Here is a 15,894-nt window from a genome sequence, read left to right as displayed (position 1 = left end):
TTGAGCCCAACCCATCCTCTAATTCGTAGCATCCAATGCCTAATGGATATGGTTGCGTCTTCTCAGTGCAACTGAACTACTATAATCAGTGAGAACAATCAACCCCAGAAAGGGCCCGCGCATCCACAATGGTGGAAGACCTAGACTAAATATTTTCTTAGGAAGATTTGATTTAGGTCTCTTTAAGCTTAACTTGACATAGTCATAACAATTATGACTAACCTAGTGGCATGGGTTAGCTCGAATTGTTAGCCACCTCAAATCAAAATTGGATCGACACATATGGCCAGGTAAGTGTGACCGGTGGAAGGGATATGCCATTAACTTGACAAGAACGCATTCGAGTCGAGTAGCTCCCAATTAAAAACCAGTCGGTCGCATCTGCCCAACTTACCTTAGACACTAAATTATCGAACCAGAACTAATTGAGTTAACCTACAATTCAGGTTCTAACCACTGAGCCAAATTAGGTCTTAACTTGATCGAGTCACATCTAAATATGATTCGACCTTGAGTTCTGGATATGGTGGACTGTGTATGGAGGTTGTGAGTAGATCAACATAGAATCAATCACTCCTAATAAGAGGAGATCGCATTCTGTGTATTCTCAATCCTAGATGACTCAAGAAAAATCTTTTGGACAAAAGCAAGAAAGAGATTAGAAAGAGTTTTAAGCTTCTTCATTGGAGTCATCATTGGTTAATTGAGAATCGATATGAATATGTGTTTGAGTTTGACATGATTTCATACTCATGAATATATTCAGGGTGCAAGGATGATCGAAGGATTGAATTGCACGGTAATTTACCACTGAAGGATAGATTTGGTATTTTTATCAAATTTCATATCTTTTGGATAGTCATAATACGTTACTAGACATCAATCTTGACTTGTAAATTTTTGACCAAATTAAAGAGTTTAATTTGATTGCCAATTAGAAATGATTCTATTTATTAAGCTCGAGTTAGCTCGATTGGACCTAAATCAATTAGATTGAAATCTAATCAAATATGATCAACTTATATCTAGACCTACTGCCAGCTAGATGTAAAACCCAATGGGTCACACACATATAAAAATTGGCCAAGGATCCTTTTGAAAAAGGTTGATTGCAATTTTGGATTCAATCAGGGTTCCGGTAAGCATGCTAGCACATATGGAAACCCTTGCTCCTTTGGAGACTAATTTGGTCCCATCCCTTACTAATTAGCTAGCCCAATTTGGTAGACATTTGGGTCAGGTCATGATACCTAGAAGCAGCCTAAATTGGGGCACCACATCCCATGTTAATGCCAAATATGAAGAGTCCAAGTTGTGGTGGACTCTTGGTGTAAAACAAGTTCTGCCTACAAGTGTTGGCATGGGCAGAAGAAAAAATTTATTTTTTTGTGGGATTAAATTATGTGTGGTAGCTCACATTACCATCCATCCTCTGCTTCATATCTCAAAGTATGAGATATTTTTTTTTAGAATTTATGGGATAGAGAAAAAATTAGAAAAAGAAGGATGTCTCGCCTGCACGCATAGAAGCGTCGCATCTCTCCATGATTTGGAGAGTCCTTATCCCAATAAAATACTTTTAAATTGGAATTATTTTTATTAATAATATTTTACACTTAATAATATATTTTTGATATTTTTTTTAAAATTTTTTCAGACCTATCTGGATGCCAAACGGATGCCACAAGTTGGTCCTGATGCCTGCGCGCATGGTGATCAGCACTCATGTGAAGAGGTGCGAGGCTAGCATCCTTCCATGAGAATTTTATCATTATTTTTGATTTTTTAGAATTTAGATTGAATCTTCAATCCACATATATTTTTATTTTTTTTTTTGATTTGAGAAGGGATATGAGAACATCTCTTCTTTGGTTGCACGCGCGTAGACCAGGGTGCTGATCTACGTATCATGGATAAGAGTCCTTCTGCTTGAAGAAACACTTATCTCTGATAATCAGATCAGATATGCCTTTTGGATAAGGCATGTCCCTCTCTTTTGTCATCCCTTTGGTGGATATAAATAGACCGGGGAGCTGGATATCCGATGAATCTAAGAGGGGTTTCCAATTTCTCTCCTATTGCTCTCCTTTCTTTCTTACAACCTATCTTAGTTTTAGGACAAGGCTTTGGGATTTAAGATAAAACTTTATATGGTCCTAATAAGGGTTGTAAGAGTCTTAAAGAAGGAGAATTAGAAGTCTAGAGGAGGTTCTAAGAGGGTGAGGTTAGGTTCTTGAAGAAACTTGACCGGTACGATGCTAGTCGAGTTCTAGGGGCTAGAACTCTTGAAGCAAGGTGAAGAAGGAGTGCTTTCTTTGGTTCAATTTCTTTATGGATCACCATTCGAGGGTGGACACTTAGATGCATTATGAAAATTAAGATTAACACTATAGGTATTCTTCTTATCCTAATTTATATTTATTATGCTTTAATTATTATAGTCAAGAGTTTCTGGGTATTAAAGTTTCCAGTGCATTGGGTATTTTGAATGAAAATTTTAAACACTTAACCCTTCCGCTGTGCCATCGAAACCTAATAGATCTTACCCATATTTGGACATGAGAAAGGGAGGGTAAAAGACCCTTTTGCATAGAAAAAACATCATGCAAAACTCTTTTGTGCATGATGAGGTGGTGTCCAAAAAATATGGCGCAAGGGAAGAAGAGTCCAACCTTTTATGGACTCTTGGTTTCCTTATTTAACTCCAAACCAAATCACATTTGGTTGAGCCCAAATAAATAGATGAAACCTAATTTAATTAGATTCATAAATTTTTTATCAAATCTTAATCTAATTAGGAATTTATTGAACTAAAATCCTGATCAAATCAGGGATAATTCTCCTTTAGCGATTATGTCATCTCATATCTAATCGGGTCAAACCTAATTGAATCTAATTTAATTAGATTTGATTTAATCTTCTTTGCTCAATCAAATTAAGCTAATCAGTAATCTAATTGCTAATTAATTCTTTATTAATTCACTAACACCTGGTGAATAAATTCTTTACAACTTTTGCATGGGATTAACTATCAATCGAATTAACGATTAAATCCCTAAATGATTCTCAATCGTTGATCAGTCAGAAATTTTTTTGAATGTGACCCCATATGTTCAAACATAAGTCGATAGCACAAAAATAAATTTTTAAATCAATTGATGTAACCATCTAGCAATGAGACCCGATATCCGGATAGGTCGCATGATGGTGAAGCAACATTCAAGAACCTACTGACATATGGTTACCGTATAATTTATCTCTTTGACCCTAATGCTCAAGGATGATCTAGGGTTTAACTGTCAATCCTAGATAAGTCATTCATATTATATTTCAATCTTTCAAATCCATCATATAGATTATCCAGGCTCAGATTTTGCTAAATTGAAATACATTGATACATTAACTCTTCTTATTTGGAGGGATCAATCTCATCTTGACTCACACACCAACTTGATAAGTACTTGACTGTACCCAAAAATCTTCCTTTATTGAATTAAAAATTCAGGTAGTCTACTATCAAAGTACAGTGAGTTGCTTGCAAGTCACCATAGTGATCTCAAGTCGGAGGGACACTTATACCTATACCCTTCGCGAGCAATTCTTAACAGTAGAGTGCTCCACAGTTGGTCATGTTCAATAAGATGTACTCCTACATCTACTTGTATGTCATACCAATGTCTCCATATTATTTGATTATGAGGACAACTAACACATATAGCATACAACGACCTACACTTGATATCACTATCATTCTAGTAATAGCGTATCATTTAATCGCGAACTAGTTTAAAGACTATGCGATAAATCCTCCTTTATCAATCAAAGTAGTCCTAAGGACTTCATCACAACACAGGAGTTCGTTAGAAGATATCACCTTATGATGAAAAAGGATAAATAAATTTTATTATTGATCAATTCATATACATTTATAATTAACATAATCATCAAATAATTGATTTTAGGATATAATTTTCAACAACTCTCACTTGGACTAAAGCCAATCAGTATAGTATTATATATCTATCTTTGATTTATCATCTTAGAACTCCTAGATATCAAGGCTTTAGTAAATAGATTGATCAGATTTTTCTTTCTATCGATCTTCTAAAGTTCGACGTCACCTGGATCCATGATTTTCTAAAAAAGATGGTAGTGATGCAAAATTCTTGGTAAGCTAATGGGACTTCAATTCTTTGGCATGAGCTATGACTTCGATACTGTACAATATAGTAGGACCATTATTAAAAGGTGCCACTCGTAGCTTGCCAGTGAACTTCTAAAATCACATAGCTTTCTTGCAAGCATCGGATGCTGCAATGCATTCAGCCACGCAATTGAATTGGCTACATTGCTTTGCTTGAAACATTTCCATAAATTGCTCCATTATTTAGGATAAAGATGTATTCCAACACATTCTTACTATTATCCCCAACTAAAAACTAGAGTCATACTCTATAAGTTTTAAATCAGATTCTTCATAATCGAGCCATCAGTCCTTAGTATTTCTAAAATGCTTAAGGATGACCTTCTAGTGATTCTCATCTAGATCTTCTAGGTATCCACTCACTATCCTAGTGCGTAGACTATATTTGATCTCGTACACAATGTATATGATAGAACAAATTCTACTAATAAATACTATATGTACGTGGATTGGAACAACCCAAGCAGCTTCTTAGATCCATCTCTATAGATCTTCATCCCTAGGACGAGGGATGCTTTTCTCAAGTCCTTTATAGAGAATAATGAAAATAGCAAAACTTTTATTTTTTATAATATAAAAAATATCATTTTTGGTTGAGAATTTTATTCATATACAAAATAAAAAATAGACTCACAGAACTATTAACCCATTTGTATTTGTAGGGTTCTTTTTCATTCTCAACGAAGTCATACGTTTTGATCATTTATCAAAATGCATGTTCCAACTCTAAAATATTTTGTATTGCCATAGGAGAAAATATCTTATTATGCTCAATACCATAACATTGACAATATAATTAGGCAACTAGACGAACATTGTAGGTCTCTACCTTCTCGTCTATGCCCTCTGATCCTATTAAAGATCTACTTACTGTTAGATGTGTGCCCTAGAAGCCAGATCGGCTGACATATTCCTGTACAGAACTAAGGACAAATTTATAATTTTGACTATAAATGAATAAAAGGGTTATTCTTCTATCACATTGTGTACATTGTGTCTGTGATACATCCTTTGAGTTAGTGAAAATGTAAATTCATATTTTCAAGAGTTGAAAATTTAAGGCATGAATTTACATAACTAACTCATAAACTACTCCTGACCATAGGATCATCACGAGGATGGTGATCGATCCGGAAGGTTGGTGTACGATCGCTTCCTTAGGATAGATAAGTCTTGAGTCTACGGTGTGGAGACATCAGAGTGAGAGTACAGGTATTCATTGAGAATGAGAGTACTGAGCGTGACCACCTCGAGCAGTCATAAGGAAGTCTACCTTCTCGTCGATAACTAGCTCGATGCTGCAGTTATGTGTCTAGTTTTTTGACCTGAGATGCATCGATGGTTCACCTTGAGTGTGTTATAGTTTGACTACACCATAACTCAGTCTCCTAGCCATTTGGAACCCTAAGGTGTATGTTGGCTGTAGCATATCCATTGTAGGAACCAGATTGCACCAAGATGGGATCTATCAACCTCGGTAGATGAGAGGAGTAGTCCCATGATGATCGAAAGATCGAGTCCTAAAGCCCATGGTCATGGTAGAGTGAAATAATGGAAAAGAGTTTTTCATTGGGTTTCACATCGGACTCGGATCGATCGATTGATTCATATGACTGATGTTGGGTTTGACGAGTTCACCTTAACCCTAATTCAGTCGGGACTCATGATAGAGGAACTCAATCACACAGGTAGCTGCACCAAGAGGTTCATCTTTAGTTCTGATGGATTGCCACTATATACTGCTAGGTGTCACTGGTGGATTTTGAGAGCAATTAGAATGATTTAGATGATCGATCATTCTAATTGTCTGAATCAGAAGAGTTTTGGTCCATCGAAAGGAGTTTCGATGATGTCGATGATGAGATCATGACATGTCTCATTACCATATAGAATTAAACCTAACTGGATCATACAAATAAGGGTTAGGGTCTGGATGTCATCAATTGGGCTACCCCAATTAATTTGGATAAGATCCAATTAGGTTCAAGAAAATCGTGCTAGCACTCAATTGAGCCTAACTTTCTCCTTGTGTAATCTTTTCTATCTCTATTGAGCCAAATATGATCTGACTCATCCAGAGAACCTTGGAATGGTTTCTCTTAGTCTAATTGAAGCTTGTCCAGCTCAGAAAAGGCTTGTCTTAATTCATGAGATGAATTTAAGACAACACCTGCTAATTTCTAGCACCTGCCAATTTCATTTTAGGACATCTATCAAAAGTTGATATATGGGTCTTAAACTGAAGAGGATTCATTGGAGGATTTTTGTGGAGTGTCCACTTGTCCAAACTACTTCAAATTGGGTGCCATAATTAGATTATGGTGTGAGCTCAATTGGATTTAAGTGGGCACCCCAAATAGATAAGAACCAAAGAGTCTTGATAAACTTGGACTTTTTGGCGCCACCTTATTTGTGCTTATCCAGTGTTGGCGCAAACATAGGAGAGAGCATGGGAATTCTTATCTGATGTGATCAGATGACATCACTCCACCAATCAAAATTTTTTCAAAATTTATTGAAATTTTTTGATTGGTCGAAATTTTTTGATTGATCGAATGATGTGGCACTGCGCAGCATACAGGATCTATATAAATCCTGCTGCACCTAGGGTTTCGAGATAGAACTTATTTTATGCAAAAAACCCATTAGCTGCCACCCCCTCCCCTCTTCTCTATGTCCTCCCTGCTCTCCTTTCTCTCCTCTTCATGTCCAAGAAGTTGGACATTCATCTGGCAAAGGTACAAGGCGTGGTGATGCCTGGAACAGAAGGCTACAGGACATCTTCGACAGGTTGCTGCTCCAACTTCAGAAGGAGTTCTGAAGTACTTTCAAATCAGATATTGATCTGATTTTTGGAGCATAGAATCATGAGGAAAAGATATTCTATATCTTACCTGAGTAGATACTGGTAGAATCCAAGTGCTTGCATGGCTACATCAGAACCTCAGGCAGTGCTGCGATCATCTACAGGGTAATTAGATTACCCTTGAGGTATGTCTATATTTCTCATACTTTTAGATTTAATTTTATATTTTAAATATTAGATAATAAAATTAGATCTAATAGATATTAGATCTAAAATAGCATAAGATAAAAAATATAAAATTTATTCTGCTCCAGATTTGGTGAAATCTGGAAGATCCTACACAGGAAAAAGGCGATTTTTCCTTTCAAGTGGTATCAAAGCCAGGTTGTTGGCTCTATTTCAGATCTATTTTAGATCTGATTTTAATTTTAATTTATCTGATATTAAATAATTTTAGATGTCATATCAGATATAATAGAATATGAAATCAAAATATTTAAAATTAAATCTAAGAAGATCTAACATGCATGAGATGCATAACTAGACTAGGATTAATTGAATTCATGAATAGTCTTAAGTTTTATATTTTAATGAGATTAAAATATGAATTAAATATAATTTATTCTTTATTTTTTTAATATTATAATTATTATAATCAGATCAAAAAATAAAAAATAAAATTTTAATTATTTCATAAAATTGATCTGTTGCATGCTTAGACTAGTTGTAGAATTATTCTAGTAACTTATCTAGAATAGTTTTTATTTTGAATAGTTTAATTTAAATTCTATTTTTTAGATATTACATGTGATGTATCAGATCTAAAAGTATGTTAATTAGATTGATTTTTGATACATGAGATGTATGCAAAGCATGTATTAGTTAGATCTTAAATTATATATGTGATATGTTAATTTAGATCTTAACTAGTTTTGTAGTTAAATTTATATTTCTGATTAAGGTGTTCCTCATGACCGTCCGATCATAAGAACAAAGTTGGATTTTAAGACCCTCTCTTTCCATTCAATGGGGTGTTCATATGACGTGTAGGGGTGCCGCGCGTTCATTCTTAATCAGAAATCAAAACTTACTTTCTGCAAAACCCTAGATCCTGAAACCCTAGGATTTATTTTACATGCTTTGTTTATGAACCCAAACTTAATTAATGTATTGAGCTTATGAAATTAAGTTAGATCTAAAATTAAGAATTTCAGATCTAAGATATTTTCATAAGATTAGGTTCGAGCTTGGGTAGCTCAATTAGGTCTAGTGGTTGATCAAACTGAATCAAGAGTTAGTTAGGTGAGATCATGAAAGCTAATAATTGACCAGCCTAATAGAATTAAGTCTGGGTCAAGGTCAAATCACATTTAGATGTGACTCGATCAAGTTAAGACCTAATTTGGCTCAGTGGTTAGAGCCTGAATTGTAGACTAACTCAATTAGTTCTGGTTCGATAATTTGGTGACTAAGGTAAGTTGGGCAGATGTGACCGACTGGTTTTTAATGGGGAGCTACTCGACTCGAATACATTCTTATCGAGTTAATGGCATATCCCTCCCATCGATCTCACTTACCTAGCCATATGTGTCGACCCAGTTCTGATTTGAGATGGCTAACAATTCGAGCTGACCCATGCCACTAGGTTAGTCATAATTGTTATGACTATGTCAAGTCAAGTTTAAAGAGACCTAAATCAAATCTCCCTAAGAAATTATTAAGTCTAGCTCTTCCACCATTGTAGATGTGCGGGCCCTTCCCGGGGTTGATTATTCTCGGCTGGTTACAGTGGCTCAGTTGCATCGGGAAGACGCAACCATGTCCATTAGGCATTGGATGCTACGGATTAGAGGATGGGTTGGACTCAATATTTCAGATACGGTGAGGGAGCCAATCAGGAATCTAGTTCGTGCAAATGGTGGGTTTGGCTTAACTAAGGATTGGAGCAATATCTCAGATACGGTGAGCTTCATGAATTAGAGACCAAGTTTTGGGTGCACCATGATTAGAGAATCATTGGACAAGAGTTGTCCACTCATCGGTTGACCCATCACCAATAACTGTTAGGTGAGGTGATGAGCCAGTTGGTGAGACTGCACTGTTGGGAATAGTGTCCCAAAGCCAATCATCAGCCTGTTGACGATCGTGCTCCTTTTGTATTAGGACATGAATTATAAATAAATAAAAGTTATTTTAGTATTTTTTCATCACAAATGTTTCATCTTCTAATGAACTCCTGTGTTGTGGTGAAATCCTTAGGACTATTTAGACTAGACAAAGGAGGATTTGTCGCTTAGTCCTTAAACCTGTTCACGACCAAATGATATGTTGTTACCAAAGACGACAACGTTTATCAAGCATAGATCGTTGTGTGCCATATGGGTTGGTTGTCCTCATAACCAAGGAGTGTGGAGACACTGGTATGGCATACAGGTGAGATGTAATGGTACATCTGCACTGAACGTGACCGACTCCGCAGCTATTTCTGCTATCAAGATTTACTCCGATGGGATATGGGTATAAATGTCCCTCCGACCTGAGACCACCACGGTGACTTGCAAGCAACTCACTGCACTTAGGCACTGGACTACCTGAATTTCTAATTCAGTAACGGAAGGCTGCTGGGTGTAGTCAAGTACTTGACTTGTCGGTGCATGTGTCAAGATGGGATTGACCACTCCAATTTAGGAGCTGTGTACAGTCGTGTTTCAATTTAGCAAAACCTTGGCCAGGGTAGTCCTAGTGAGGAGTCACAGGACTGATTGAGTTGAGTACGATTCGGATGATCTCATCAGGGTTGACAGTTTAACCCTGAGTCGTCCTAAACACAGGGGTCAAAAGAGATGAATTATACGGTAACCATATTCACGTAGGTTCTGAATGTTGTGATTGTGACTATTCGACCTATCCGGATGTCGGGTACCATTGCTAGATGGTCACTTCGATTAGTACAAAATTGGTTCCTGTGCTACCGGCTTAGGTTCGAACCTGTGGGGTCACACACATTAGAGGTTCCTTTCTAATCTGATGGCTGATTATGAGTCTTATGTGTCTGGGACTCTATGATTGAGAATTAGAATTCTCTGATCATGAGTTCCACACATTTTGGGTACCGGGGTCAAAATTTTGAATTTCAAATTTTGAATTTAAAATTTGAACTCTTCGATCAAGGTTTCATATTGATGGACTTTGATACCTGATTGCCCATCGAATTTGGATTCAATAATTATGAGAGGTTTTATTAGTAATTTGATAATTAACTCAGTTTGATTGAGTAATTATTTTTGGATCAAGTCCAATTGAATTGGATTCAGTTGTTTTTGACCCGATTAGGTTAAGAGTTGACCTAATCATCGAGGTGGTTTAGTCTCTAATTTGATCAGGGGTTAGGCTTAGTTAATTCCTGATTTGATTAGGATTTTATTGAGCCTAATTAAGCCTAATTAAGTTAGATTTAATTTAGTCTAATTGTACTTAACCTATTTTGATTAGGTTGGTTCAATTAAGATCAAACCACCATTTGAATTTGAATCCCTGCACCACCTTAAATCTCTGCGCCCATTTGAATTCACGAGAAGAAACTTCTCATGAATTTTTTCTCACACAAAGCCCTTCTTACACCCACTCATGTGCACCAATATTTGGATAAAGATGATTAGTTAGCCATTCAAATTCAAAGCGTGTTTGAATTTGAATGGATAACTTATCTCTTGCGCATACATGACATTATCCACTTTAGCGCCCCACATCTCACACGAGAAAGAGTTTCTTGTGAATCCTTTCCATGCACAAAGCAGACTCGCACCTTCTCTTCTCACACCGAAGTGGATAGGGATGAGTTGGTTTTAGTTTGAATTCAAATTTAATTTGAATTCAAATGTGTAACCACTTGTCTTTATCCTCTCACGTGGATAAGACACGTTTTGAACTATTTCAAAAGAGATAGGGAGCTGGGGCGTACGTAGAAAAATTTTGAGAAAGAAAGTAGGGCGTGAGGAAGCCTTGTGCATGAGGTGAAGGTCCAAAACCTTCTGAGAGAAAAAGAAAGAAAATAAAGAAAATTGGTGTTGCTCCTAGATTGATTTTGATGATTACAAAGCAGATTGAAGGGATACAAACAATTGAAAAAGTCCTTATGCTCTTCAAGGGCAAAATCATAATTTTGCTAAAATCCTGATTTGATAATATCATTTGGTAGAACAAATGATTTGAAATCTATTGGTGAAAATTTCATTGTGTTTGGACTAATATTTTTGAAGTTATGAAGGTTTGAAGTGCATGAGTCGACTCATGAGTCAACTCATGGCACTATGAGCTGAATGGCACGAAAAAATTCCCATGGCACGCTGGATTTTTGGCTTGGCACGACCTGTGAGTCGACTCATGAGTCGACCCACAAGGCATGAGTCGACTCATGAGTCGACCCCTGCTGATTTGAGCCGAAAAATTCAGAAATCAGATCTTCTGGTCTGTTGCAACAGAAGTCGACTCATGAGTCGACTCCTGAAGCATGAGTCGACTCATGAGTCGACCCCTACGACGGGAAATGTCAGCAACGGCTATTTTTTTGCCCGTTTTAATTGCCATTTATGCTTCCTAAAAATCCTCTAACGGCTCTTTATCTGCCTAAATTATTTTCTCTTGCTTCTAATGCTACAAAATGCTTTAAATGATGAAAGAAATTGCAGATTAAATAGCGGATCAAACGTGAAGAGAAAAGAGAGGAAAAAGAGAAGAACAGAAGAGAGGATCCGAAATTTGCAAGAAAAAGCCTGAGATCAACGAAATATCCATAGAAAAAGAGAGAGGATCCACAATATACCAGAGAGATTGTGAAAGAGAAAAGGAAGATCTTTCAAGGAGAGAATTCTTCACGCCTATTGTTTTCAACCTTGATCTAGAGATCGTTCAAAGCTTTCAAGAGATCTTCAATCAACAATCAACCTCTTCTCAAGCGTTCAACCGTTCATTCATCTTGAGAAAATCTGAAAAAGGGGTTCTTCATTTGAGTAAAGCTTTTATTGTTATATTTGCTCATTTAAGGAGCTGTTATTGTATTCATCTGTGCTCTAAATATTCTTACTCTTTGTGAGTTTTTGCTCTTGTTTTTGGAGGATTTCCAAAACAAGGAAAGGTTGATCCGAACCTGAAATCGGAGTGTTTTGGGTTGGCTTGTACCCAGGAAACAAGTGTTCTAGCTTGGGATAGCTAGGGTCGGAGTTTCCGACGTCCTGTATTCTAGCTTGGGATAGCTAGTGTCGGAGTTTCCGACGTTTTGTATTCGGGTTGAATACAAAGGATAGTGGATTGAAATTCCCAAGTGGGATCTTGGGGAGTGGATGTAGGTGCAAGGTTAGCACCGAACCACTATAAATCCTTGTGTTTGTTGTGTGCTTTATCGCTTTATCTTATTTCTTTATTATATCCTTGCAATACTACTTTAGATAATTAATATTGATTTAAAGCCATTGTTTCGTTCTTCATAAGTCATCTGTTGGGCTTAAAATTTTTAGAAACCCAATTCACCCCCCCCTCTTGGGTTGCATAGCTGGGCAACAAGTGGTATCAGAGCCAGTGCTCTAGCCCTTCTTTGATCTAACAATCAAAGAGCCAAAGATCTATGGCAACCCATGTTGGAACTTCTCTAGCTGAGGGGCAATCAACAAACCGACCTCCACTTTTCAATGGGTCTAATTACACCTATTGGAAAGCTCGGATGAAGATTTTCATACAAGTACTCGACTATGATATGTGGAGTATCATAGTGAATGGTCCTCACACACCCACCAAGATTATAGATGGTGAGGAGTCAACCAAACCCGAGAAAGAATGGGATGAGGTTGACAAGAAATTGGCACAATTAAATACCAAAGCTATGAATGTTCTTTATTGTGCACTAGATGCTAGTGAATTTAATCGCATTTCTACTTGTGCATCTGCTAAAGAAATATGGAATAGGTTAGAAGTCACCCATGAGGGAACAAATCAAGTAAAAGAGTCTAAAATAAACATGCTTGTACATAAATATGAATTATTCAAAATAGAGCATGATGAGTCCATAACTGCTATGTTTACTCGTTTTACTGATATAATCAATGGTTTAAAGAGTCTTGGCAAATCTTATACTAACAGTGAACTTGTAAGAAAGATTCTCAGGTCACTGCCAAGAACTTGGGAAGCCAAGGTGACTGCCATCCAAGAAGCAAAGGACTTGAACACTCTACCTCTAGAAGAGCTTCTTGGATCCTTGATGACTCATGAACTTAGCATGATGCAACATCAAGAGGATGAAATCAAAAAGAAAAGAACCATTGCCCTCAAATCCACAACTTCACCTGATTATGAAACAGATGACTCTGAAGATGAAGATCAGGATGAGGAGATGGCTCTCATCACCCGGAAATTCAAGAAGTTTCTAAGAAAAAGGAAACAGGGGATGAGAAAGAAATTTACAAAAGGGGATCAAAGCATAGAAAAGGAAAAGATCAAACCCCTATATGCTACGAGTGCAAGAAGCCAGGACATTTCAGATCCGAATGTCCTCAATTGAAGAAAGGTCCAAAGAAATTCAAAAAGAAGGCAATGATGGCGACCTGGAGTGTGAGTGATGACTCAAGCTCCGACGAGGAAACCTCAACCGAACAAGCCAATCTGTGCCTGATGGCACATGAAAATGAGGTAACTTCTGAATCCACTAGTGAATTTACTTTTGAAGAATTGCATGAAGCTTTCTATGATTCAATTGATGAATTAAAGAAACTAGGGAAGAAAAACAAAGAGCTGAAATTGAAAAATCAGTCCTTAGTGAAACAAGCTGAAATTCTTTCAATTGAAAAATTCACATTGATTCAAGAAAATCAAAACTTTAAGGATGAAATTAACAGACTGAAATCTATAGTAGATAAGTTCACCTTAAGTTCAAACAAGCTAAATATGATCCTTGATAATCAGAAAGCTATATATGATAAGGCTGGACTTGGTTATAAACCCCTGAAGAAACAAAAATTTTTGAAGGATATTTATGCAAATTATTCAAGCAAAAAGCCTACAAATATTACTTGTTTTAAATGTGGAAGAATAGGACATAAATCATACACATGTCTTATTAACAAATATGCAAACACAAAGAAAATATGGGTTCCAAAAGGAACCATTCTGACTAACCTGAAAGGACCCAAGAAAGCTTGGGTACCTAAGACAGAAACTTGATCTGTGCCTGCAGGTGTGTCTAGCATCCCAAGAAGGAAACAGGAAATGGTATCTTGACAGCGGATGCTCGAGACACATGACTGGTGATGAATCACAATTCATCACGTTTGATGCTAAGGATGGAGGGATGGTCACCTTTGGAGATAATGGCAAAGGAAAGATCATCGGGATAGGTAACATTGGTATCACTCCCTCCAAATACATTGAGAATGTTTTACTTGTTAAAGGTTTAAAGCATAACTTACTTAGCATTAGTCAATTCTGTGATAAAGGGTATAAAGTAAGTTTTGAATCATCTGTATGCATTGTGACGAGTCCTATTAACGATGGCATTAAATTTATAGGACATAGGCATGGCAATGTTTATATGGTAGACTTGAATGATTTAACTAAATTAGACATGCAATGCCTAGTTTCCTTAAATGCTAAAATAAATGAGACTAGTTGGCTGTGGCATCGTAGACTTGCACATATTAGCATGCATTCTCTTTCAAAATTAATCAAAAAGGATTTAGTTCTCGGTTTGCCAAAATTGAATTTTGAAAAGGATAGAATTTGTGATGCATGCCAATTAGGTAAACAAACTAGAGTATCATTTAAATCCAAAAACACTATTTCAACTTCTAGACCTTTAGAGCTCTTACATATGGATTTATTTGGACCAACTAAAACCACTAGTCTAGGAGGAAAACGATATGGATTTGTATTAATTGATGATTACTCTCGTTTTACTTGGATTTTCTTTTTAGCTCACAAAAATGAAACTTTTCAAATTTTCACGAAATTTCATCGAAAAGTCACTAATGAAAAAGGGTTTTCAATTCAAAATATTAGAAGTGATCATGGAACAGAATTTGAAAATCATGACTTTGAAAATTTTTGTGATGAAAATGGAATTGGCCACAACTTCTCTGCTCCTAGGACACCCCAACAAAATGGGGTAGTTGAAAGGAAAAATAGAACCTTAGAAGAAATGGCCCGTACCATGCTCTGTGAAAGCAACCTTCCAAAATATTTTTGGGCAGAAGCTATTAACACAGCATGTTACATTTTAAATCGTGCTTTAATAAGACAATTTTTAAAGAAAACCCCCTATGAACTTTGGAAAGGAAGAAAACCAAATATTGCCTATTTTCATGTTTTTGGTTGCCGATGTTTTGTATTAAATAATGGCAAAGAAAAACTTGGTAAATTTGATGCAAAATCAGATGAAGCAATCCTTCTAGGTTACTCCTCCACTAGTAAAGCATTTAGAGTGTTCAACAAAAGAACCTTAGTAGTTGAGGAGTCCATACATGTTGTCTTTGATGAATCTAACGATCTTCCTTCAAGGAAGAATGAGGGTATTGATGATGCAGATCCACTAATAGAAGGTATGAAGGAGATCACTCTGAAAGATTCAGCAACTCCAGAAGACAAGGATCAAGAAGATGAACAAAATGAGAAAGGTGAAGAAATTCAAGAACAACCTCAAGGTACAAATGACTTACCCAAGGAATGGAGGTATGTTCACAACCACCCTAAGGAATTAATTATCGGTGATCCTATGCATGGGGTAAAAACACGTTCTTCACTTAGAGATGTACTTAATCATTGTGCTTTTGTATCTCAACTTGAACCTAAAACTTTTGAAGAAGCTGAAAATGATCATAACTGGATTAATGCTATGCAAGAA

The sequence above is a fragment of the Elaeis guineensis genome, chromosome 3 (assembly GCF_000442705.2).
Source record: "Elaeis guineensis isolate ETL-2024a chromosome 3, EG11, whole genome shotgun sequence".
Classification (NCBI taxonomy): Eukaryota; Viridiplantae; Streptophyta; class Magnoliopsida; order Arecales; family Arecaceae; genus Elaeis; species Elaeis guineensis.
This window is presented reverse-complemented; position numbering follows the sequence as displayed.